Genomic DNA, 27,392 nt, shown 5'->3' on the forward strand with positions numbered 1-27,392 from the left:
AAGGGATACAGTAAACCTACAGTGAAGCATCGGAATCCATAACTAGTGTCACAGGAATGGTTCAAACCATAGACAGTAAGAAGAGTCAGACTTCTTTAACTTAAGTCGGCATTGTGCCTCTTGTATTTAATTCCGATGCAATTTCTGTGTTTCATCGTCAATAAGGAGGTCAGAGGGATACAGTAAACCTGAAGTGAAGCATCGGAATCTATAACTAGTGTCACATTAATGGTTCAAAACATAGTCAGTAAGAAGAGTCAGTCTTCTTGTACTTAAGACGGCATTGTGCTTTTTGTATTTAATTCCGATTCAATTTCTGTGTTTCATCGTCAATAAGAAGGTCCAAGGGATACAGTAAACCTGGAGTGAAGCATCGGAATTCATAACTAGTGTCACAGGGACGGTTCAAAACATAGACAGTAAGATGAGTCAGTATTCTTGTACTTAAGTCGGCATTGTGCCTTTTCTATGTAATTCCGATGTAATTTCTGTGTTTCATCGTCAATAAGAAGGTCCAAGGGATACAGTAATCCTGAAGTTAAGCATCGGAATCTATAACTAGTGTCACAGGAACGGATCAAAACATAGTCAGTAAGAAGAGTCAGACTTCTTGTAGTTAAGTCGGCATTGTGCCTTTTGTATTTAATTCCGACGCAATTTCTGTGTTTCATCGTCAATAAGAAGGTCCAAGGGATACAGTAAACCTGAAATGAACCATCGGAATCTATAACTAGTGTCACAGGAATGTTTCAAAACATAGAGAGTAGGAAAAGTCAGTCTACATGTACTTAAGTCGGCATTGTGCCTTTTGTATTTAATTCCGATGCAATTTCTGTGTTTCATCGCCAATAAGAAGGTCAAAGGGATACAGTAAATCTGATGTGAAGCATCGGAATCTATAACTAGTGTCACAGGAATAGTTCAAAACATAGTCAGTAAGAAGAGTCAGTCTTCTTGTACTTATGTCGGCGTTGAGCCTATTGTATTTAATTCCGATGCAATTTCTGTGTTTCATCGTCAATAAGAAGGTCCAAGGGATACAGTAGACCTGAATTGAAGCATCGGTATCTATAACTAGTGTCACAGGAATGGTTCAAAACATAGACAGTAAGAAGAGTCAGTCTTCTTGTACTTAAGTCGGCATTGTGCCTTTTGTATTTAATTCTGATGCAATTTCTGTGTTTCATCGTCTATAAGAAGGTCCAAGGGATACAGTAAACCTGGAGTGAAGCATCGGAGTCTATAACTAGAGTCACACGAATGGTTCAAAGCATAGACAGTAAGATGTGTCAGTTTTCTTGTACTTAAGGCGGCATTGTGCATTTTATATTTAATTCCGATGCAATTTCTGTGTTTCATCGTCAATAAGAAGGTCCAAGAGATACAGTAAACCTGGAGTGAAGCACCGGAATCTATAACTAGTGTCACAGGAATGGTTCAAAACATAGACTGTCGGAAGAGTCAGTCTTCTTGTACATTAGTCGGCATTGTGCCTTTTGTATTTAATTCCGATGCAATTTCTGTGTTTCATCGTCAATAAGAAGGTCCAAGGAATACAGTAAACCTGGAGTGAAGCATCGGAATCTATAACTAGTGTCACAGGAATGGTTCAAAACATAGACAGTAGGAAGTGTCAGTCTTCTAGTACATAAGTCGGCGTTGTGCCTTTTCTATTTAATTCCGATGCAATTTCTGTGTTTCATCGTCAATAAGACGGTCAGAGGGATACAGTAAACCTGAAGTGAAACATCGGAATCTATAACTAGTGGCACAGGAATGGTTCAAAACATAGACAGTTGGAAGAGTCAGTCTTCTTGTACTTAAATCGGCATTGTGCCTTTTGTATTTAATTCCGATGCAATATCTGTGTTTCATCATCAATAAGAATGTCCAAGGGATACAGTAAACATGAAATGAACGATCGGAATCCATAACTAGTGTCACAGGAATGGTTCAAATCATAGACAGTAAGAAGAGTCAGTCTTCTTGTAATTAATTTGGCATTGTGCCTTTTGTATTTAATTCGGATGCAATATCTGTGTTTCATCATCAATAAGAATGTCCAAGGGATACAGTAAACATGAAATGAACGATCGGAATCCATAACTAGTGTCACAGGAATGGTTCAAATCATAGACAGTAAGAAGAGTCAGTCTTCTTGTAATTAATTTTGCATTGTGCCTTTTGTATTTAATTCTGATGCAATTTCTGTGTTTCATCGTCAATAAGAAGGTCCAAGGGATACAGTAAACCTGAAGTGAAGCATCGGAATCTATAACTAGAGTCACACGAATGGTTCAAAGCATAGACAGTAAGAAGAGTCAGTTTTCTTGTACTTAAGACGGCATTGTGCATTTTATATTTGATTCCGATGCAATTTCTGTGTTTCATCGTCAATAAGATGGTCCAAGGGATACAGTAAACCTGAATTGAAGCATCGGAATCCATAACTAGTGTCACATTAATGGTTCAAAGCATAGACAGTAAGAAGAGTCAGTCTTCTTGTACTTAAATCGGCATTGTGCCTTTTGTATTTAATTCCGATGCAATTTCTGTGTTTCATCGTCAATAAGACGGTCAGAGGGATACAGTAAACCTGAAGTGAAGCATCGGAATCTATAACTAGAGTCACACGAATGGTTCAAAGCATAGAGAGTTAGATGTGTCAGTTTTCTTGTACTTAAGGCGGCATTGTGCATTTTATATTTAATTCCGATGCAATTTCTGTGTTTCATCGTCAATAAGAAGGTCCAAGGGATACACTAAACCTGGAGTGAAGCACCGGAATCTATAACTAGTGTCACAGGAATGGTTCAAAACATAGACTGTTGGAAGAGTCAGTCTTCTTGTACATTAGTCGGCATTGTACCTTTTGTATTTAATTCCGATGCAATTTCTGTGTTTCATCGTCAATAAGAAGGTCCAAGGAATACAGTAAACCTGGAGTGAAGCATCGGAATCTATAACTAGTGTCACAGGAATGGTTCAAAACATAGACAGTAGGTAGAGTCAGTCTTCTAGTACTTAAGTCGGCATTGTGCCTTTTCTATCTAATTCCGATGCAATTTCTGTGTTTCATCGTCAATAAGAATGTCCAAGGGATACAGTAAACCTGAAATGAACGATCGGAATCCATAACTAGTGTCACTGGAATGGTTCAAAACATAGACAGTAAGAAGAGTCAGTCTTCTTGTACTTAATTCGGCATTGTGCTTTTTGAATTTAATTCTGATGCAATTTCTGTGTTTCATCGTCAATAAGAAGGTCCAAGGGATACAGTAAACCTGGAGTGAAGCATCGGAGTCTATAACTAGTGTCACAGGAATGGTTCAAACATATACAGTAGGAAGAGTGAGTCTTCTAGTACTTAATTCTGCATTGTGCCTTTTGTATTTAATTCTGATGCAATTTCTGTGTTTCATCGTCAATAAGAAGGTCCAAGGGATTCAGTAAACCTGGAGTGAAGCATCGGAGTCTATAACTAGTGTCACAGGAATGGTTCAAAGCATAGACAGTAGGAAGAGTCAGTCTTCTAGTACTTAAGTCGGCATTGTGCCTTTTCTATCTAATTCCGATGCAATTTCTGTGTTTCATCGTCAATAAGAAGGTCCAAGGGATACAGTAAACCTGAAATGAACGATCGGAATCCATAACTAGTGTCACTGGAATGGTTCAAATCATAGACAGTAAGAAGAGTCAGTCTTTTTGTACTTAATTCGGCATTGTGCTTTTTGTATTTAATTCTGATGCAATTTCTGTGTTTCATCGTCAATAAGAAGGTCCAAGGGATACAGTAAACCTGGAGTGAAGCATCGGAGTCTATAACTAGTGTCACAGGAATGGTTCAAACATAGACAGTAGGAAGAGTCAGTCTTCTAGTACTTAAGTCTGCACTGTGCCATTTCTATTTAATTCCGATGCAATTTCTGTGATTCATCGTCAACAAGACAGTCAGAGGTATACAGTAAGCCTGAAGTGAAGCATGGTAATCTATGACTAGTGGCACAGGAATGGTTCAAAGCATAGTCAGTAAGAAGAGTCAGTCTTCTTGTACTTAATTCGGCATTGTGCCTTTTGTATTTAATTCCGATGCAATATCTGTGTTTCATCGTCAATAAGAAGGTCCAAGGTATGCAGTTAACCTGAAGTGAATCATCGGAATCTATAACTAGTGTCACAGGAATGGTTCAAATCATAGTCAGTAAGAAGAGTCAGACTTCATTTACTTAAGTCGGCATTGTGCCTCTTGTATTTAATTCCGATGCTATTTCTGTGTTTCATCATCAATAAGGAGGTCAGAGGGATACAGTAAACCTGAAGTGAAGCATCGGAATATATAACTAGTGTCACAGGAGTGGTTCAAAACATAGTCAGTAAGAAGAGTCAGTCTTCTTGTACTTAAGACGGCATTGTGCTTTTTGTATTTAATTCCGATTCAATTTCTGTGTTTCATCGTCAATAAGAAGGTCCAAGGGATACAGTAAACCTGGAGTGAAGCATCGGAATTTATAAGTAATATCACAGGGACGGTTCAAACATAGACAGTAAGATGAGTCGGTATGCTTGTACTTAAGTCGGCATTGTGCCTTTTCTATGTAATTCCGATGTAATTTCTGTGTTTCATCGTCAATAAGAAGGTCCAAGGGATACAGTAATCCTGAAGTTAAGCATCGGAATCTATAACTAGTGTCACAGGAATGTTCAAAACATAGTCAGTAAGAAGAGTCAGACCTCTTGTAGTTAAGTCGGCATTGTGCCTTTTGTATTTAATTCCGATGTAATTTCTGTGTTTCATCGTCAATAAGAAGGTCCAAGGGATACAGAAAACCTGAAATGAACCATCGGAATCTGTAACTAGTGTCATAATAATGGTTCAAAACATAGAGAGTAGGAAAAGTCAGTCTACATGTACTTAAGTCGGCATTGTGCCTTTTGTATTTAATTCCGATGCAATTTCTGTGTTTCATCGTCAATAAGAAGGTCAGAGGGATACAGTAAATCTGATGTGAAGCATCGGAATCTATAACTAGTGTCACAGGAATAGTTCAAAACATAGTCAGTAAGAAGAGTCAGTCTTCTTGTACTTAAGTCGGCATTGTGCCTATTGTATTTAATTCCTATGCAATTTCTGTGTTTCATCGTCAATAAGAAGCTCCAAGGGATACAGTAGACCTGAATTGAAGCATCGGAATCTATAACTAGTGTCACAGGAATGGTTCAAAACATAGACAGTAAGAAGATTCAGTCTTCTTGTACTTAAGTCGGCATTGTGCGTTTTGTATTTAATTCCGATGTAATTTCTGTGTTTCATCGTCAATAAGACGGTCAGAGGGATACAGTAAACCTAAAGTGAAGCATCGGAATCTATAACTAGAGTCACACGAATGGTTCAAAGCATAGACAGTAAGATGTGTCTGTTTTCTTGTACTTAAGGCGGCATTGTGCGTTTTATATTTAATTCCGATGCAATTTCTGTGTTTCATCGTCAATAAGAAGGTCCAAGGGATACAGTAAATCCGATGTGAAGCGTCGGAATCAATAACTAGTGTCACAGGAATAGTTCAAAACATAGTCAGTAAGAAGAGTCAGTCTTCTTGTACTTAAGTCGGCGTTGTGCCTATTGTATTTAATTCCGATGCAATTTCTGTGTTTCATCGTCAATAAGAAGGTCCAAGGGATACAGTAGACCTGAATTGAAGCATCGGAATCTATAACTAGAGTCACACGAATGGTTCAAAGCATAGACAAAAATATGTGTCAGTTTTCTTGTACTTAAGGCGGCATTGTGCATTTTATATATAATTCCGATGCAATTTCTGTGTTTCATCGTCAATAAGAAGGTCCAAGGAATACATTAAACCTGGAGTGAAGCATCGGAATCTATAACTAGTGTCACAGGAATGGTTCAAACATAGACAGTAAGAAGAGTCAGTCTTCTTGTACTTAAGTCGGCATTGTGCCTTTTGTATTTAATTCCGATGCAATTTCTGTGTTTCATCGTCAATAAGACGGTCAGAGGGATACAGTAAACCTGAAGTGAATCATCGGAATCTATAACTAGTGTCACAGGAATGGTTCAAATCATAGTCAGTAAGAAGAGTCAAACTTCTTGTACTTAAGTCATCATTGTGCCTTTTCTATTTCATTCTGATGCAATTTCTGTGTTTCATCGTCAATAAGAAGGTCAAAGGGATACAGTAAACCTACAGTGAAGCATCGGAATCCATAACTAGTGTCACAGGAATGGTTCAAACCATAGACAGTAAGAAGAGTCAGACTTCTTTAACTTAAGTCGGCATTGTGCCTCTTGTATTTAATTCCGATGCAATTTCTGTGTTTCATCGTCAATAAGGAGGTCAGAGGGATACAGTAAACCTAAAGTGAAGCATCGGAATCTATAACTAGTGTCACATTAATGGTTCAAAACATAGTCAGTAAGAAGAGTCAGTCTTCTTGTACTTAAGACGGCATTGTGCTTTTTGTATTTAATTCCGATTCAATTTCTGTGTTTCATCGTCAATAAGAAGGTCCAAGGGATACAGTAAACCTGGAGTGAAGCATCGGAATTTATAACTAGTGTCACAGGGACGGTTCAAAACATAGACAGTAAGATGAGTCAGTATTCTTGTACTTAAGTCGGCATTGTGCCTTTTCTATGTAATTCCGATGTAATTTCTGTGTTTCATCGTCAATAAGAAGGTCCAAGGGATACAGTAATCCTGAAGTTAAGCATCGGAATCTATAACTAGTGTCACAGGAACGGATCAAAACATAGTCAGTAAGAAGAGTCAGACTTCTTGTAGTTAAGTCGGCATTGTGCCTTTTGTATTTAATTCCGACGCAATTTCTGTGTTTCATCGTCAATAAGAAGGTCCAAGGGATACAGTAAACCTGAAATGAACCATCGGAATCTATAACTAGTGTCACAGGAATGTTTCAAAACATAGAGAGTAGGAAAAGTCAGTCTACATGTACTTAAGTTGGCATTGTGCCTTTTGTATTTAATTCCGATGCAATTTCTGTGTTTCATCGTCAATAAGAAGGTCAAAGGGATACAGTAAATCTGATGTGAAGCATCGGAATCTATAACTAGTGTCACAGGAATAGTTCAAAACATAGTCAGTAAGAAGAGTCAGTCTTCTTGTACGTAAGTCGGCGTTGTGCCTATTGTATTTAATTCCGATGCAATTTCTGTGTTTCATCGTCAATAAGAAGGTCCAAGGGATACAGTAGACCTGAATTGAAGAATCGGTATCTATAACTAGTGTCACAGGAATGGTTCAAAACATAGACAGTAAGAAGAGTCAGTCTTCTTGTACTTAAGTCGGCATTGTGCCTTTTGTATTTAATTCTGATGCAATTTCTGTGTTTCATCGTCTATAAGAAGGTCCAAGGGATACAGTAAACCTGGAGTGAAGCATCGGAGTCTATAACTAGAGTCACACGAATGGTTCAAAGCATAGACAGTAAGATGTGTCAGTTTTCTTGTACTTAAGGCGGCATTGTGCATTTTATATTTAATTCCGATGCAATTTCTGTGTTTCATCGTCAATAAGAAGGTCCAAGGGATACAGTACACCTGGAGTGAAGCACCGGAATCTATAACTAGTGTCACAGGAATAGTTCAAAACATAGACTGTCGGAAGAGTCAGTCTTCTTGTACATTAGTCGGCATTGTGCCTTTTGTATTTAATTCCGATGCAATTTCTGTGTTTCATCGTCAATAAGAAGGTCCAAGGAATACAGTAAACCTGGAGTGAAGCATCGGAATCTATAACTAGTGTCACAGGAATGGTTCAAAACATAGACAGTAGGAAATGTCAGTCTTCTAGTACATAAGTCCGCGTTGTGCCTTTTCTATTCAATTCCGATGCAATTTCTGTGTTTCATCGTCAATAAGACGGTCAGAGGGATACAGTAAACCTGAAGTGAAACATCGGAATCTATAACTAGTGGCACAGGAATGGTTCAAAACATAGACAGTTGGAAGAGTCAGTCTTCTTGTACTTAAATCGGCATTGTGCCTTTTGTATTTAATTCCGATGCATTATCTGTGTTTCATCAGCAATAAGAATGTCCAAGGGATACAGTAAACATGAAATGAACGATCGGAATCCTTAACTAGTGTCACAGGAATGGTTCAAATCATAGACAGTAAGAAGAGTCAGTCTTCTTGTAATTAATTTGGCATTGTGCCTTTTGTATTTAATTCCGATGCAATATCTGTGTTTCATCATCAATAAGAATGTCCAAGGGATACAGTAAACATGAAATGAACGATCGGAATCCATAACTAGTGTCACAGGAATGGTTCAAATCATAGACAGTAAGAAGAGTCAGTCTTCTTGTTATTAATTTGGCATTGTGCCTTTTGTATTTAATTCTGATGCAATTTCTGTGTTTCATCGTCAATAAGAAGGTCCAAGGGATACAGTAAACCTGAAGTGAAGCATCGGAATCTATAACTAGAGTCACACGAATGGTTCAAAGCATAGACAGTAAGAAGAGTCAGTTTTCTTGTACTTAAGACGGCATTGTGCATTTTATATTTCATTCCGATGCAATTTCTGTGTTTCATCGTCAATAAGAAGGTCCAAGGGATACAGTAAACCTGAATTGAAGCATCGGAATCCATAACTAGTGTCACAGGAATGGTTCAAAACATAGACAGTAAGAAGAGTCAGTCTTCTTGTACTTAAATCGGCATTGTGCCTTTTGTATTTAATTCCGATGCAATTTCTGTGTTTCATCGTCAATAAGAAGGTCCAAGGGATACACTAAACCTGGAGTGAAGCACCGGAATCTATAACTAGTGTCACAGGAATGGTTCAAAACATAGACTGTCGGAAGAGTCAGTCTTCTTGTACATTAGTCGGCATTGTACCTTTTGTATTTAATTCCGATGCAATTTCTGTGTTTCATCGTCAATAAGAAGGTCCAAGGAATACAGTAAACCTGGAGTGAAGCATCGGAATCTATAACTAGTGTCACAGGAATGGTTCAAAACATAGACAGTAGGTAGAGTCAGTCTTCTAGTACTTAAGTCGGCATTGTGCTTTTTCTACCTAATTCCGATGCAATTTCTGTGTTTCATCGTCAATAAGAAGGTCCAAGGGATACAGTAAACCTGAAATGAACGATCGGAATCCATAACTAGTGTCACTGGAATGGTTCAAAACATAGACAGTAAGAAGAGTCAGTCTTCTTGTACTTAATTCGGCATTGTGCTTTTTGTATTTAATTCTGATGCAATTTCTGTGTTTCATCGTCAATAAGAAGGTCAAAGGGATACAGTAAACCTGGAGTGAAGCATCGGAGTCTATAACTAGTGTCACAGGATTGGTTCAAACATAGACAGTAGGAAGAGTGAGTCTTCTAGTACTTAATTCTGCATTGTGCCTTTTGTATTTAATTCTGATGCAATTTCTGTGTTTCATCGTCAATAAGAAGGTCCAAGGGATTCAGTAAACCTGGAGTGAAGCATCGGAGTCTATAACTAGTGTCACAGGAATGGTTCAAAGCATAGACAGTAGGAAGAGTCAGTCTTCTAGTACTTAAGTCGGCATTGTGCCTTTTCTATCTAATTCCGATGCAATTTCTGTGTTTCATCGTCAATAAGAAGGTCCAAGGGATACAGTAAACCTGAAGTGAACGATCGGAATCCGTAACTAGTGTCACTGGAATGGTTCAAATCATAGACAGTAAGAAGAGTCAGTCTTTTTGTACTTAATTCGGCATTGTGCTTTTTGTATTTAATTCTGATGCAATTTCTGTGTTTCATCGTCAATAAGAAGGTCCAAGGGATACAGTAAACCTGGAGTGAAGCATAGGAGTCTATAACTAGTGTCACAGGAATGGTTCAAACATAGACAGTAGGAAGAGTCAGTCTTCTAGTACTTAAGTCTGCATTCTGCCATTTCTATTTAATTCCGATGCAATTTCTGTGATTCATCGTCAATAAGACGGTCAGAGGTATACAGTAAACCTGGAGTGAAGCATGGTAATCTATGACTAGTCTCACAGGAATGGTTCATAACATAGTCAGTAAGAAGAGTCAGTCTTCTTGTACTTAATTCGGCATTGTGCCTTTTGTATTTAATTCCGATGCAATATCTGTGTTTCATCGTCAATAAGAAGGTCCAAGGTATACAGTTAACCTGAAGTGAATCATCGGAATCTATAACTAGTGTCACAGGAATGGTTCAAATCATAGTCAGTAAGAAGAGTCAGACTTCATTTACTTAAGTCGGCATTGTGCCTCTTGTATTTAATTCCGATGCAATTTCTGTATTTCATCATCAATAAGGAGGTCAGAGGGATACAGTAAACCTGAAGTGAAGCATCGGAATATATAACTAGTGTCACAGGAGTGGTTCAAAGCATAGTCAGTAAGAAGAGTCAGTCTTCTTGTACTTAAGACGGCATTGTGCTTTTTGTATTTAATTCCGATTCAATTTCTGTGTTTCATCGTCAATAAGAAGGTCCAAGGGATACAGTAAACCTGGAGTGAAGCATCGGAATTTATAAGTAATGTCACAGGGACGGTTCAAACATAGACAGTAAGATGAGTCAGTATGCTTGTACTTAAGTCGGCATTGTGCCTTTTCTATGTAATTCCGATGTAATTTCTGTGTTTCATCGTCAATAAGAAGGTCCAAGGGATACAGTAATCCTGAAGTTAAGCATCGGAATCTATAACTAGTGTCACAGGAATGTTCAAAACATAGTCAGTAAGAAGAGTCAGACCTCTTGTAGTTAAGTCGGCATTGTGACTTTTGTATTTAATTCCGATGTAATTTCTGTGTTTCATCGTCAATAAGAAGGTCCAAGGGATACAGTAAACCTGAAATGAACCATCGGAATCTATAACTAGTGTCATAGGAATGGTTCAAAACATAGAGAGTAGGAAAAGTCAGTCTACATGTACTTAAGTCGGCATTGTGCCTTTTGTATTTAATTCCGATGCAATTTCTGTGTTTCATCGTCAATAAGAAGTTCAGAGGGATACAGTAAATCTGATGTGAAGCATCGGAATCTATAACTAGTGTCACAGGAATAGTTCAAAACATAGTCAGTAAGAAGAGTCAGTCTTCTTGTACTTAAGTCGGCATTGTGCCTATTGTATTTAATTCCTATGCAATTTCTGTGTTTCATCGTCAATAAGAAGCTCCAAGGGATACAGTAGACCTGAATTGAAGCATCTGAATCTATAAGTAGTGTCACAGGAATGGTTCAAAACATAGACAGTAAGAAGATTCAGTCTTCTTGTACTTAAGTTGGCATTGTGCATTTTGTATTTAATTCCGATGCAATTTCTGTGTTTCATCGTCAATAAGACGGTCAGAGGGATACAGTAAACCAGAAGTGAAGCATCGGAATCTATAACTAGAGTCACACGAATGGTTCAAAACATAGGCAGTAAGATGTGTCAGATTTCTTGTACTTAAGGCGGCATTGTGCGTTTTATATTTAATTCCGATGCAATTTCTGTGTTTCATCGTCAATTAGAAGGTCCAAGGGATACAGTAAACCTGGAGTGAAGCACCGGAATCTATAACTCGTGTCACACGAATGGTTCAAAACATAGACTGTCGGAAGAGTCAGTCTTCTTGTACATTAGTCGGCATTGTGCCTTTTGTATTTAATTCCGATGCAATTTCTGTGTTTCATCGTCAATAAGAAGGTCCAAGGAATACAGTAAACCTGGAGTGAAGCATCGGAATCTATAACTAGTGTCACAGGAATGGTTCAAAACATAGACAGTAGGAAGTGTCAGTCTTCTAGTACATAAGTCCGCGTTGTGCCTTTTCTATTTAATTCCGATGCAATTTCTGTGTTTCATCGTCAATAAGACGGTCAGAGGGATACAGTAAACATGAAGTGAAACATCGGAATCTATAACTAGTGGCACAGGAATGGTTCAAAACATAGACAGTTGGAAGAGTCAGTCTTCTTGTACTTAAATCGGCATTGTGCCTTTTCTATTTAATTCCGATGCAATATCTGTGTTTCATCAGCAATAAGAATGTCCAAGGGATACAGTAAACATGAAATGAACGATCGGAATCCTTAACTAGTGTCACAGGAATGGTTCAAATCATAGACAGTAAGAAGAGTCAGTCTTCTTGTAATTAATTTGGCATTGTGCCTTTTGTATTTAATTCCGATGCAATATCTGTGTTTCATCATCAATAAGAATGTCCAAGGGATACAGTAAACATGAAATGAACGATCGGAATCCATAACTAGTGTCACAGGAATGGTTCAAATCATAGACAGTAAGAAGAGTCAGTCTTCTTGTTATTAATTTGGCATTGTGCCTTTTGTATTTAATTCTGATGCAATTTCTGTGTTTCATCGTCAATAAGACGGTCAGAGGGATACAGTAAACCGGAAGTGAAGCATCGGAATCTATAACTAGACTCACACGAATGGTTCAAAGCATAGACAGTTAGATGTGTCAGTTTTCTTGTACTTAAGGCGGCATTGTGCATTTTATATTAAATTCCGATGCAATTTCTGTGTTTCATCGTCAATAAGAAGGTCCAAGGGATACACTAAACCTGGAGTGAAGCACCGGAATCTATAACTAGTGTCACAGGAATAGTTCAAAACATAGTCAGTAAGAAGAGTCAGTCTTCTTGTACGTAAGTCGGCGTTGTGCCTATTGTATTTAATTCCGATGCAATTTCTGTGTTTCATCGTCAATAAGAAGGTCCAAGGGATACAGTAGACCTGAATTGAAGAATCGGTATCTATAACTAGTGTCACAGGAATGGTTCAAAACATAGACAGTAAGAAGAGTCAGTCTTCTTGTACTTAAGTCGGCATTGTGCCTTTTGTATTTAATTCTGATGCAATTTCTGTGTTTCATCGTCTATAAGAAGGTCCAAGGGATACAGTAAACCTGGAGTGAAGCATCGGAGTCTATAACTAGAGTCACACGAATGGTTCAAAGCATAGACAGTAAGATGTGTCAGTTTTCTTGTACTTAAGGCGGCATTGTGCATTTTATATTTAATTCCGATGCAATTTCTGTGTTTCATCGTCAATAAGAAGGTCCAAGGGATACAGTACACCTGGAGTGAAGCACCGGAATCTATAACTAGTGTCACAGGAATAGTTCAAAACATAGACTGTCGGAAGAGTCAGTCTTCTTGTACATTAGTCGGCATTGTGCCTTTTGTATTTAATTCCGATGCAATTTCTGTGTTTCATCGTCAATAAGAAGGTCCAAGGAATACAGTAAACCTGGAGTGAAGCATCGGAATCTATAACTAGTGTCACAGGAATGGTTCAAAACATAGACAGTAGGAAATGTCAGTCTTCTAGTACATAAGTCCGCGTTGTGCCTTTTCTATTTAATTCCGATGCAATTTCTGTGTTTCATCGTCAATAAGACGGTCAGAGGGATACAGTAAACCTGAAGTGAAACATCGGAATCTATAACTAGTGGCACAGGAATGGTTCAAAACATAGACAGTTGGAAGAGTCAGTCTTCTTGTACTTAAATCGGCATTGTGCCTTTTGTATTTAATTCCGATGCATTATCTGTGTTTCATCAGCAATAAGAATGTCCAAGGGATACAGTAAACATGAAATGAACGATCGGAATCCTTAACTAGTGTCACAGGAATGGTTCAAATCATAGACAGTAAGAAGAGTCAGTCTTCTTGTAATTAATTTGGCATTGTGCCTTTTGTATTTAATTCCGATGCAATATCTGTGTTTCATCATCAATAAGAATGTCCAAGGGATACAGTAAACATGAAATGAACGATCGGAATCCATAACTAGTGTCACAGGAATGGTTCAAATCATAGACAGTAAGAAGAGTCAGTCTTCTTGTTATTAATTTGGCATTGTGCCTTTTGTATTTAATTCTGATGCAATTTCTGTGTTTCATCGTCAATAAGAAGGTCCAAGGGATACAGTAAACCTGAAGTGAAGCATCGGAATCTATAACTAGAGTCACACGAATGGTTCAAAGCATAGACAGTAAGAAGAGTCAGTTTTCTTGTACTTAAGACGGCATTGTGCATTTTATATTTCATTCCGATGCAATTTCTGTGTTTCATCGTCAATAAGAAGGTCCAAGGGATACAGTAAACCTGAATTGAAGCATCGGAATCCATAACTAGTGTCACAGGAATGGTTCAAAACATAGACAGTAAGAAGAGTCAGTCTTCTTGTACTTAAATCGGCATTGTGCCTTTTGTATTTAATTCCGATGCAATTTCTGTGTTTCATCGTCAATAAGAAGGTCCAAGGGATACACTAAACCTGGAGTGAAGCACCGGAATCTATAACTAGTGTCACAGGAATGGTTCAAAACATAGACTGTCGGAAGAGTCAGTCTTCTTGTACATTAGTCGGCATTGTACCTTTTGTATTTAATTCCGATGCAATTTCTGTGTTTCATCGTCAATAAGAAGGTCCAAGGAATACAGTAAACCTGGAGTGAAGCATCGGAATCTATAACTAGTGTCACAGGAATGGTTCAAAACATAGACAGTAGGTAGAGTCAGTCTTCTAGTACTTAAGTCGGCATTGTGCTTTTTCTATCTAATTCCGATGCAATTTCTGTGTTTCATCGTCACTAAGAAGGTCCAAGGGATACAGTAAACCTGAAATGAACGATCGGAATCCATAACTAGTGTCACTGGAATGGTTCAAAACATAGACAGTAAGAAGAGTCAGTCTTCTTGTACTTAATTCGGCATTGTGCTTTTTGTATTTAATTCTGATGCAATTTCTGTGTTTCATCGTCAATAAGAAGGTCAAAGGGATACAGTAAACCTGGAGTGAAGCATCGGAGTCTATAACTAGTGTCACAGGATTGGTTCAAACATAGACAGTAGGAAGAGTGAGTCTTCTAGTACTTAATTCTGCATTGTGCCTTTTGTATTTAATTCTGATGCAATTTCTGTGTTTCATCGTCAATAAGAAGGTCCAAGGGATTCAGTAAACCTGGAGTGAAGCATCGGAGTCTATAACTAGTGTCACAGGAATGGTTCAAAGCATAGACAGTAGGAAGAGTCAGTCTTCTAGTACTTAAGTCGGCATTGTGCCTTTTCTATCTAATTCCGATGCAATTTCTGTGTTTCATCGTCAAAAAGAAGGTCCAAGGGATACAGTAAACCTGAAGTGAACGATCGGAATCCGTAACTAGTGTCACTGGAATGGTTCAAATCATAGACAGTAAGAAGAGTCAGTCTTTTTGTACTTAATTCGGCATTGTGCTTTTTGTATTTAATTCTGATGCAATTTCTGTGTTTCATCGTCAATAAGAAGGTCCAAGGGATACAGTAAACCTGGAGTGAAGCATAGGAGTCTATAACTAGTGTCACAGGAATGGTTCAAACATAGACAGTAGGAAGAGTCAGTCTTCTAGTACTTAAGTCTGCATTGTGCCATTTCTATTTAATTCCGATGCAATTTCTGTGATTCATCGTCAATAAGACGGTCAGAGGTATACAGTAAACCTGGAGTGAAGCATGGTAATCTATGACTAGTGGCACAGGAATGGTTCAAAACATAGTCAGTAAGAAGAGTCAGTCTTCTTGTACTTAATTCGGCATTGTGCCTTTTGTATTTAATTCCGATGCAATATCTGTGTTTCATCGTCAATAAGAAGGTCCAAGGTATACAGTTAACCTGAAGTGAATCATCGGAATCTATAACTAGTGTCACAGGAATGGTTCAAATCATAGTCAGTAAGAAGAGTCAGACTTCATTTACTTAAGTCGGCATTGTGCCTCTTGTATTTAATTCCGATGCAATTTCTGTATTTCATCATCAATAAGGAGGTCAGAGTGATACAGTAAACCTGAAGTGAAGCATCGGAATATATAACTAGTGTCACAGGAGTGGTTCAAAGCATAGTCAGTAAGAAGAGTCAGTCTTCTTGTACTTAAGACGGCATTGTGCTTTTTGTATTTAATTCCGATTCAATTTCTGTGTTTCATCGTCAATAAGAAGGTCCAAGGGATACAGTAAACCTGGAGTGAAGCATCGGAATTTATAAGTAATGTCACAGGGACGGTTCAAACATAGACAGTAAGATGAGTCAGTATGCTTGTACTTAAGTCGGCATTGTGCCTTTTCTATGTAATTCCGATGTAATTTCTGTGTTTCATCGTCAATAAGAAGGTCCAAGGGATACAGTAATCCTGAAGTTAAGCATCGGAATCTATAACTAGTGTCACAGGAATGTTCAAAACATAGTCAGTAAGAAGAGTCAGACCTCTTGCAGTTAAGTCGGCATTGTGACTTTTGTATTTAATTCCGATGTAATTTCTGTGTTTCATCGTCAATAAGAAGGTCCAAGGGATACAGTAAACCTGAAATGAACCATCGGAATCTATAACTAGTGTCATAGGAATGGTTCAAAACATAGAGAGTAGGAAAAGTCAGTCCACATGTACTTAAGTCGGCATTGTGCCTTTTGTATTTAATTCCGATGCAATTTCTGTGTTTCATCGTCAATAAGAAGTTCAGAGGGAGACAGTAAATCTGATGTGAAGCATCGGAATCTATAACTAGTGTCACAGGAATAGTTCAAAACATAGTCAGTAAGAAGAGTCAGTCTTCTTGTACTTAAGTCGGCATTGTGCCTATTGTATTTAATTCCTATGCAATTTCTGTGTTTCATCGTCAATAAGAAGCTCCAAGGGATACAGTAGACCTGAATTGAAGCATCTGAATCTATAAGTAGTGTCACAGGAATGGTTCAAAACATAGACAGTAAGAAGATTCAGTCTTCTTGTACTTAAGTTGGCATTGTGCATTTTGTATTTAATTCCGATGCAATTTCTGTGTTTCATCGTCAATAAGACGGTCAGAGGGATACAGTAAACCAGAAGTGAAGCATCGGAATCTATAACTAGAGTCACACGAATGGTTCAAAACATAGACAGTAAGATGTGTCAGATTTCTTGTACTTAAGGCGGCATTGTGCGTTTTATATTTAATTCCGATGCAATTTCTGTGTTTCATCGTCAACTAGAAGGTCCAAGGGATACAGTAAACCTGGAGTGAAGCACCGGAATCTATAACTCGTGTCACACGAATGGTTCAAAACATAGACTGTCGGAAGAGTCAGTCTTCTTGTACATTAGTCGGCATTGTGCCTTTTGTATTTAATTCCGATGCAATTTCTGTGTTTCATCGTCAATAAGAAGGTCCAAGGAATACAGTAAACCTGGAGTGAAGCATCGGAATCTATAACTAGTGTCACAGGAATGGTTCAAAACATAGACAGTAGGAAGTGTCAGTCTTCTAGTACATAAGTCCGCGTTGTGCCTTTTCTATTTAATTCCGATACAATTTCTGTGTTTCATCGTCAATAAGACGGTCAGAGGGATACAGTAAACATGAAGTGAAACATCGGAATCTATAACTAGTGGCACAGGAATGGTTCAAAACATAGACAGTTGGAAGAGTCAGTCTTCTTGTACTTAAATCGGCATTGTGCCTTTTGTATTTAATTCCGATGCAATATCTGTGTTTCATCAGCAATAAGAATGTCCAAGGGATACAGTAAACATGAAATGAACGATCGGAATCCTTAACTAGTGTCACAGGAATGGTTCAAATCATAGACAGTAAGAAGAGTCAGTCTTCTTGTAATTAATTTGGCATTGTGCCTTTTGTATTTAATTCCGATGCAATATCTGTGTTTCATCATCAATAAGAATGTCCAAGGGATACAGTAAACATGAAATGAACGATCGGAATCCATAACTAGTGTCACAGGAATGGTTCAAATCATAGACAGTAAGAAGAGTCAGTCTTCTTGTTATTAATTTGGCATTGTGCCTTTTGTATTTAATTCTGATGCAATTTCTGTGTTTCATCGTCAATAAGACGGTCAGAGGGATACAGTAAACCGGAAGTGAAGCATCGGAATCTATAACTAGACTCACACGAATGGTTCAAAGCATAGACAGTTAGATGTGTCAGTTTTCTTGTACTTAAGGCGGCATTGTGCATTTTATATTTAATTCCGATGCAATTTCTGTGTTTCATCGTCAATAAGAAGGTCCAAGGGATACACTAAACCTGGAGTGAAGCACCGGAATCTATAACTAGTGTCACAGGAATGGTTCAAAACATAGACTGTCGGAAGAGTCAGTCTTCTTGTACATTAGTCGGCATTGTACCTTTTGTATTTAATTCCGATGCAATTTCTGTGTTTCATCGTCAATAAGAAGGTCCAAGGAATACAGTAAACCTGGAGTGAAGCATCGGAATCTATAACTAGTGTCACAGGAATGGTTCAAAACATAGACAGTAGGTAGAGTCAGTCTTCTAGTACTTAAGTCGGCATTGTGCCTTTTCTATCTAATTCCGATGCAATTTCGGTGTTTCATCGTCAATAAGAAGGTCCAAGGGATACAGTAAACCTGAAATGAACGATCGGAATCCATAACTAGTGTCACTGGAATGGTTCAAAACATAGACAGTAAGAAGAGTCAGTCTTCTTGTACTTAATTCGGCATTGTGCTTTTTGTATTTAATTCTGATGCAATTTCTGTGTTTCATCGTCAATAAGAAGGTCCAAGGGATACAGTAAACCTGGAGTGAAGCATCGGAGTCTATAACTAGTGTCACAGGATTGGTTCAAACATAGACAGTAGGAAGAGTGAGTCTTCTAGTACTTAATTCTGCATTGTGCCTTTTGTATTTAATTCCGATGCAATTTCTGTGTTTCATCGTCAATAAGAAGGTCCAAGGAATACAGTAAACCTGGAGTGAAGCATCGGAATCTATAACTAGTGTCACAGGAATGGTTCAAAGCATAGACAGTAGGAAGAGTCAGTCTTCTAGTACTTAAGTCGGCATTGTGCCTTTTCTATCTAATTCCGATGCAATTTCTGTGTTTCATCGTCAATAAGAAGGTCCAAGATATACAGTAAACCTGAAATGAACGATCGGAATCCATAACTAGTGTCACTGGAATGGTTCAAATCATAGACAGTAGGAAGAGTCAGTCTTTTTGTACTTAATTCGGCATTGTGCTTTTTGTATTTAATTCTGATGCAATTTCTGTGTTTCATCGTCAATAAGAAGGTCCAAGGGATACAGTAAACCTGGAGTGAAGCATCGGAGTCTATAACTAGTGTCACAGGAATGGTTCAAACATAGACAGTAGGAAGAGTCAGTCTTCTAGTACTTAAGTCTGCATTGTGCCATTTCTATTTAATTCCGATGCAATTTCTGTGATTCATCGTCAATAAGACGGTCAGAGGTTTACAGTAAACCTGAAGTGAAGCATGGTAATCTATGACTAGTGGCACAGGAATGGTTCAAAACATAGTCAGTAAGAAGAGTCAGTCTTCTTGTACTTAAGACGGCATTGTGCCTATTGTATTTAATTCCGATGCAATTTCTGTATTTCATCATCAATAAGGAGGTCAGAGGGATACAGTAAACCTGAAGTGAAGCATCGGAATATATAACTAGTGTCACAGGAGTGGTTCAAAACATAGTCAGTAAGAAGAGTCAGTCTTCTTGTACTTAAGACGGCATTGTGCTTTTTGTATTTAATTCCGATTCAATTTCTGTGTTTCATCGTCAATAAGAAGGTCCAAGGGATACAGTAAACCTGGAGTGAAGCATCGGAATTTATAAGTAATGTCACAGGGACGGTTCAAACACAGACAGTAAGATGAGTCAGTATGCTTGTACTTAAGTCGGCATTGTGCCTTTTCTATGTAATTCCGATGTAATTTCTGTGTTTCATCGTCAATAAGAAGGTCCAAGGGATACAGTAATCCTGAAGTTAAGCATCGGAATCTATAACTAGTGTCACAGGAATGTTCAAAACATAGTCAGTAAGAAGAGTCAGACCTCTTGTAGTTAAGTCGGCATTGTGACTTTTGTATTTAATTCCGATGTAATTTCTGTGTTTCATCGTCAGTAAGAAGGTCCAAGGGATACAGTAAACCTGAAATGAACCATCGGAATCTATAACTAGTGTCATAGGAATGGTTCAAAACATAGAGAGTAGGAAAAGTCAGTCTACATGTACTTAAGTCGGCATTGTGCCTTTTGTATTTAATTCCGATGCAATTTCTGTGTTTCATCGTCAATACGAAGGTCAGAGGGATACAGTAAATCTGATGTGAAGCATCGGAATCTATAACTAGTGTCACAGGAATAGTTCAAAACATAGTCAGTAAGAAGAGTCAGTCTTCTTGTACTTAAGTCGGCATTGTGCCTATTGTATTTAATTCCTATGCAATTTCTGTGTTTCATCGTCAATAAGAAGCTCCAAGGGATACAGTAGACCTGAATTGAAGCATCTGAATCTATAAGTAGTGTCACAGGAATGGTTCAAAACATAGACAGTAAGAAGATTCAGTCTTCTTGTACTTAAGTCGGCATTGTGCCTTTTGTATTTAATTCCGATGCAATTTCTGTGTTTCATCGTCAATAAGACGGTCAGTGGGATACAGTAAACCAGAAGTGAAGCATCGGAATCTATAACTAGAGTCACACGAATGGTTCAAAGCATAGACAGTAAGATGTGTCAGTTTTCTTGTACTTAAGGCGGCATTGTGCGTTTTATATTTAATTCCGATGCAATTTCTGTGTTTCATCGTCAATTAGAAGGTCCAAGGGATACAGTAAACCTGGAGTGAAGCACCGGAATCTATAACTAGTGTCACACGAATGGTTCAAAACATAGACTGTCGGAAGAGTCAGTCTCCTTGTACATTAGTCGGCATTGTGCCTTTTGTATTTATATCCGATGCAATTTCTGTGTTTCATCGTCAATAAGAAGGTCCAAGGAATACAGTAAACCTGGAGTGAATCATCGGAATCTATAACTAGTGTCACAGGAATGGTTCAAAACATAGACAGTAGGAAGAGTCAGTCTTCTAGTACATAAGTCGGCATTGTGCCTTTTCTATTTAATTCCGATGCAATTTCTGTGTTTCATCGTCAATAAGACGGTCAGAGGGATACAGTAAACCTGAAGTGAAAAATCGGAATCTATAACTAGTGGCACAGGAATGGTTCAAAACATAGACAGTTGGAAGAGTCAGTCTTCTTGTACTTAAATCGGCATTGTGCCTTTTGTATTTAATTCCGATGCAATATCTGTGTTTCATCGTCAATAAGAAGGTCCAAGGGATACAGTAAACCTGAAATGAACGATCGGAATCCATAACTAGTGGCACAGGAATGGTTCAAATCATAGACAGTAAGAAGGGTCAGTCTTCTTGTACTTAATTCGGCATTGTGCCTTTTGTATTTAATTCTGATGCAATTTCTGTGTTTCATCGTCAATAAGAAGGTCCAAGGGATACAGTAAACCTGGAGTGAAGCTTCAGAGTCTATAACTAGTGGCACAGGAATGGTTCAAAGCATAGACAGTTGGAAGAGTCAGTCTTCTTGTACTTAAGCCGGCATTGTGGCTTTTGTATTTAATTCCGATGCAATATCTGTGTTTCATCGTCAATAAGAAGGTCCAAGGCATACAGTAAACCTGAAATGAACGATCGGAATCCATAACTAGTGTCACAGGAATGGTTCAAAACATAGATAGTAAGAAGAGTCAGTCTCCTTGTACTTAATTCGGCATTGTGCCTGTTGTACTTATTTCCGATGCAATATCTGTGTACAATCGTCAATAAGAAGGTCCAAGGTGTACAGTAAACCTGGAGTGAAGCATCGGAGTCTATAACTAGTGTCACAGGAATGGTTCAAAACATAGACAGTAAGAAGAGTCAGTCTTCTTGTACTTAATTCGGCATTGTGCCTTTTGTACTTAATTCTGATGCAATTTCTGTGTTTCATCGTCAATAAGAAGGTCAGAGGGATACAGTAAACCTGAAGTGAAGTATCGGAATCTATAACTAGTGTCACAGGAATGGTTCAAAACATAGTCAGTAAGAAGAGTCAGTCTTCTACATCTACATCTACATCCATACTCCGCGAGCCACCTTACGGTGTGTGGCCGAGGGTACTTATTGTACCATTGTCTGATCCCCCCTTCCCTGTTCCATTCACGAATTGTGCGTGGGAACAACGACTGCTTGTAAGTCTCCGTATATGCCCTAATTTCTCGGATCTTTTCGTTGTGATCATTACGTGAGATATATGTGGGCGGTAGTAATATGTTGCCCATCTCTTCCCGGAATGTGCTCTCTCGTAATTTCGATAATAAACCTCTCCGCATTGCGTAACGCCTTTCTTGAAGTGTCCGCCACTGGAGCTTGTTCAGCATCTCCGTAACGCTCTCGCGCTGACTAAATGTCCCCATGACGAATCGCGCTGCTTTTCGCTGGATCATGTCTATCTCTTCTATTAATCCAACCTGGTAAGGGTCCCATACTGATGAGCAATACTCAAGAATCGGACGAACAAGCGTTTTGTAAGCTACCTCTTTCGTCGATGAGTCACATTTTCTTAGAATTCTTCCTATGAATCTCAACCTGGCGCCTGCTTTTCCCACTATTTCTTTTATGTGATCATTCCACTTCAGATCGCTCCGGATAGTAACTCCTAAGAATTTTACGGTCGTTACCGCTTTCAATGATTTACCACCTATGGCATAATCGTACTGGAATGAATTTCTGCCCCTATGTATGCGCCTTATATTACATTTATCTACGTTTAGGGAAAGCTGCCAGCTGTCGCACCATGCCTTAATCCTCTGCAGGTCCTCCTGGAGTACGTACGAGTCTTCTGATGTTGCTACTTTCTTGTAGACAACCGTGTCATCTGCAAATAGCCTCACGGAGCTACCGAAGTTGTCAACTAAGTCGTTTATGTATATTGTAAACAATAAAGGTCCTATCACGCTTCCCTGCGGTACTCCCGAAATTACCTCTACATCTGCAGATTTTGAACCGTTAAGAATGACATGTTGTGTTCTTTCTTCTAGGAAATCCTGAATCCAATCACAAACCTGGTCCGATATTCCGTAAGCTCGTATTTTTTTCACTAAACGTAAGTGCGGAACCGTATCAAATGCCTTCCTGAAGTCCAGGAATACGGCATCAATCTGCTCGCCAGTGTCTACGGCACTGTGAATTTCTTGGGCAAATAGGGTGAGCTGAGTTTCACATGATCTCTGTTTGCGAAATCCATGTTGGTTATGATGAAGGAGATTTGTATTATCTAAGAACGTCATAATACGAGAACACAAAACATGTTCCATTATTCTACAACAGATTGACGTAAGCGAAATAGGCCTATAATTATTCGCATCTGATTTATGACCCTTCTTGAAAATGGGAACGACCTGCGCTTTCTTCCAGTCGCTAGGTACTTTACGTTCTTCCAGCGATCTACGATAAATTGCTGATAGAAAGGGGGCAAGTTCTTTAGCATAATCACTGTAGAATCTTAAGGGTATCTCGTCTGGTCCGGATGCTTTTCCGCTACTAAGTGATAGCAGCTGTTTTTCAATTTCGATATCGTTTATTTCAATATTTTCCATTTTGGCGCCCGTGCGACGGCTGACGTCAGGGTCGTGTTACGATTTTCCGCAGTGAAACAGTTTCGGAACACAGAATTCAGTATTTCTGCCTTTCTTCGGTCGTCCTCTGTTTCGGTGCCATCGTGGTCAACGAAGTGACTGAATAGGGGATTTAGATCCGCTTACCGATTTTACATATGACCAAAACTTTTTAGGGTTCTTGTTTAGATTGTTTGCAAATGTTTTATGTACGAATTCGTTGAATGCTTCTCTCATTGCTCTCTTTACGCTCTTTTTCGCTTCGTTCAGCTTTTCCTTATCAGCTATGATTCGACTACTCTTAAACCTATGATGAAGCTTGTACTTAAGTCGGCACTGTGCTTTTTGTAATTAATTCCGATGCAATTTCTGTGTTTCATCGTCAATAAGTAGGTCCAAGGGATACAGTAAACCTGGAGTGAAGCATCGGAATCTATAACTAGTGTCACAGGAATGGTTCAAAACATAGACAGTAGGAAGAGTCAGTCTTCTAGTACATAAGTCGGCATTGTGCCTTTTCTATTTAATTCCGATGCAATTTCTGTGTTTCATCGTCAATAAGAAGGTCCAAGGGATACAGTAAACCTGGAGTGAAGCATCGGAATTTAAAGTAATGTCACAGGGACGGTTCAAACATAGACAGTAAGATGAGTCAGTATGCTTGTACTTAAGTCGGCATTGTGCCTTTTCTATGTAATTCCGATGTAATTTCTGTGTTTCATCGTCAATAAGAAGGTCCAAGGGATACAGTAATCCTGAAGTTAAGCATCGGAATCTATAACTAGTGTCACAGGAATGTTCAAAACATAGTCAGTAAGAAGAGTCAGACCTCTTGTAGTTAAGTCGGCATTGTGCCTTTTGTATTTAATTCCGATGTAATTTCTGTGTTTCATCGTCAATAAGAAGGTCCAAGGGATACAGTAAACCTGAAATGAACCATCGAAATCTATAACTAGTGTCATAGGAATGGTTCAAAACATAGAGAGTAGGAAAAGTCAGTCTACATGTACTTAAGTCGGCATTGTGCCTTTTGTATTTAATTCCGATGCAATTTCTGTGTTTCATCGTCAATAAGAAGGTCAGAGGGATACAGTAAATCTGATGTGAAGCATCGGAATCTATAACTAGTGTCACAGGAATAGTTCAAAACATAGTCAGTAAGAAGATTCAGTCTTCTTGTACTTAAGTCGGCATTGTGCCTTTTGTATTTAATTCCGATGCAATTTCTGTGTTTCATCGTCAATAAGACAGTCAGAGGGATACAGTAAACCAGAAGTGAAGCATCGGAATCTATAACTAGAGTCACACGAATGGTTCAAAGCATAGACAGTAAGATGTGTCAGTTTTCTTGTACTTAAGGCGGCATTGTGCGTTTTATATTTAATTCCGATGCAATTTCTGTGTTTCATCGTCAATTAGAAGGTCCAAGGGATACAGTAAACCTGGAGTGAAGCACCGGAATCTATAACTAGTGTCACACGAATGGTTCAAAACATAGACTGTCGGAAGAGTCAGTCTTCTTGTACATTAGTCGGTATTGTGCCTTTTGTATTTAATTCCGATGCAATTTCTGTGTTTCATCGTCAATAAGAAGGTCCAAGGAATACAGTAAACCTGGAGTGAAGCATCGGAATCTATAACTAGTGTCACAGGAATGGTTCAAAACATAGACAGTAGGAAGAGTCAGTCTTCTAGTACATAAGTCGGCATTGTGCCTTTTACATTTAATTCCGATGCTATTTCTGTGTTTCATCGTCAATAAGACGGTCAGAGGGATACAGTAAACCTGAAGTGAAAAATCGGAATCTATAACTAGTGGCACAGGAATGGTTCAAAACATAGACAGTTGGAAGAGTCAGTCTTCTTGTACTTAAATCGGCATTGTGCCTTTTGTATTTAATTCCGATGCAATATCTGTATTTCATCGTCAATAAGAAGGTCCAAGAGATACAGTAAACCTGAAATGAACGATCGGAATCCATAACTAGTGGCACAGGAATGGTTCAAATCATAGACAGTAAGAAGGGTCAGTCTTCTTGTACTTAATTCGGCATTGTGCCTTTTGTATTTAATTCTGATGCAATTTCTGTGTTTCATCGTCAATAAGAAGGTCCAAGGGATACAGTAAACCTGGAGTGAAGCATCAGAGTCTATAACTAGTGGCACAGGAATGGTTCAAAGCATAGACAGTTGGAAGAGTCAGTCTTCTTGTACTTAAGCCGGCATTGTGGCTTTTGTATTTAATTCCGATGCAATATCTGTGTTTCATCGTCAATAAGAAGGTCCAAGGCATACAGTAAACCTGAAATGAACGATCGGAATCCATAACTAGTGTCACAGGAATGGTTCAAAACATAGATAGTAAGAAGAGTCAGTCTCCTTGTACTTAATTCGGCATTGTGCCTGTTGTACTTAATTCCGATGCAATATCTGTGTACAATCGTCAATAAGAAGGTCCAAGGTGTACAGTAAACCTGGAGTGAAGCATCGGAGTCTATAACTAGTGTCACAGGAATGGTTCAAAACATAGACAGTAAGAAGAGTCAGTCTTCTTGTACTTAATTCGGCATTGTGCCTTTTGTACTTAATTCTGATGCAATTTCTGTGTTTCATCGTCAATAAGAAGGTCAGAGGGATACAGTAAACCTGAAGTGAAGTATCGGAATCTATAACTAGTGTCACAGGAATGGTTCAAAACATAGTCAGTAAGAAGAGTCAGTCTTCTACATCTACATCTACATCCATACTCCGCGAGCCACCTTACGGTGTGTGGCCGAGGGTACTTATTGTACCATTGTCTGATCCCCCCTTCCCTGTTCCATTCACGAATTGTGCGTGGGAACAACGACTGCTTGTAAGTCTCCGTATATGCCCTAATTTCTCGGATCTTTTCGTTGTGATCATTACGCGAGATATATGTGGGCGGTAGTAATATGTTGCCCATCTCTTCCCGGAATGTGCTCTCTCGTAATTTCGATAATAAACCTCTCCGCATTGCGTAACGCCTTTCTTGAAGTGTCCGCCACTGGAGCTTGTTCAGCATCTCCGTAACGCTCTCGCGCTGACTAAATGTCCCCATGACGAATCGCGCTGCCTTTCGCTGGATCATGTCTATCTCTTCTATTAATCCAACCTGGTAAGGGTCCCATACTGATGAGCAATACTCAAGAATCGGACGAACAAGCGTTTTGTAAGCTACCTCTTTCGTCGATGAGTCACATTTTCTTAGAATTCTTCCTATGAATCTCAACCTGGCGCCTGCTTTTCCCACTATTTCTTTTATGTGATCATTCCACTTCAGATCGCTCCGGATAGTAACTCCTAAGAATTTTACGGTCGTTACCGCTTTCAATGATTTACCACCTATGGCATAATCGTACTGGAATGAATTTCTGCCCCTATGTATGCGCCTTATATTACATTTATCTACGTTTAGGGAAAGCTGCCAGCTGTCGCACCATGCCTTAATCCTCTGCAGGTCCTCCTGGAGTACGTACGAGTCTTCTGATGTTGCTACTTTCTTGTAGACAACCGTGTCATCTGCAAATAGCCTCACGGAGCTACCGAAGTTGTCAACTAAGTCATTTATGTATATTGTAAACAATAAAGGTCCTATCACGCTTCCCTGCGGTACTCCCGAAATTACCTCTACATCTGCAGATTTTGAACCGTTAAGAATGACATGTTGTGTTCTTTCTTCTAGGAAATCCTGAATCCAATCACAAACCTGGTCCGATATTCCGTAAGCTCGTATTTTTTTCACTAAACGTAAGTGCGGAACCGTATCAAATGCCTTCCTGAAGTCCAGGAATACGGCATCAATCTGCTCGCCAGTGTCTACGGCACTGTGAATTTCTTGGGCAAATAGGGTGAGCTGAGTTTCACATGATCTCTGTTTGCGAAATCCATGTTGGTT

Source organism: Schistocerca piceifrons, chromosome 9, assembly GCF_021461385.2.
Source record: "Schistocerca piceifrons isolate TAMUIC-IGC-003096 chromosome 9, iqSchPice1.1, whole genome shotgun sequence".
Classification (NCBI taxonomy): Eukaryota; Metazoa; Arthropoda; class Insecta; order Orthoptera; family Acrididae; genus Schistocerca; species Schistocerca piceifrons.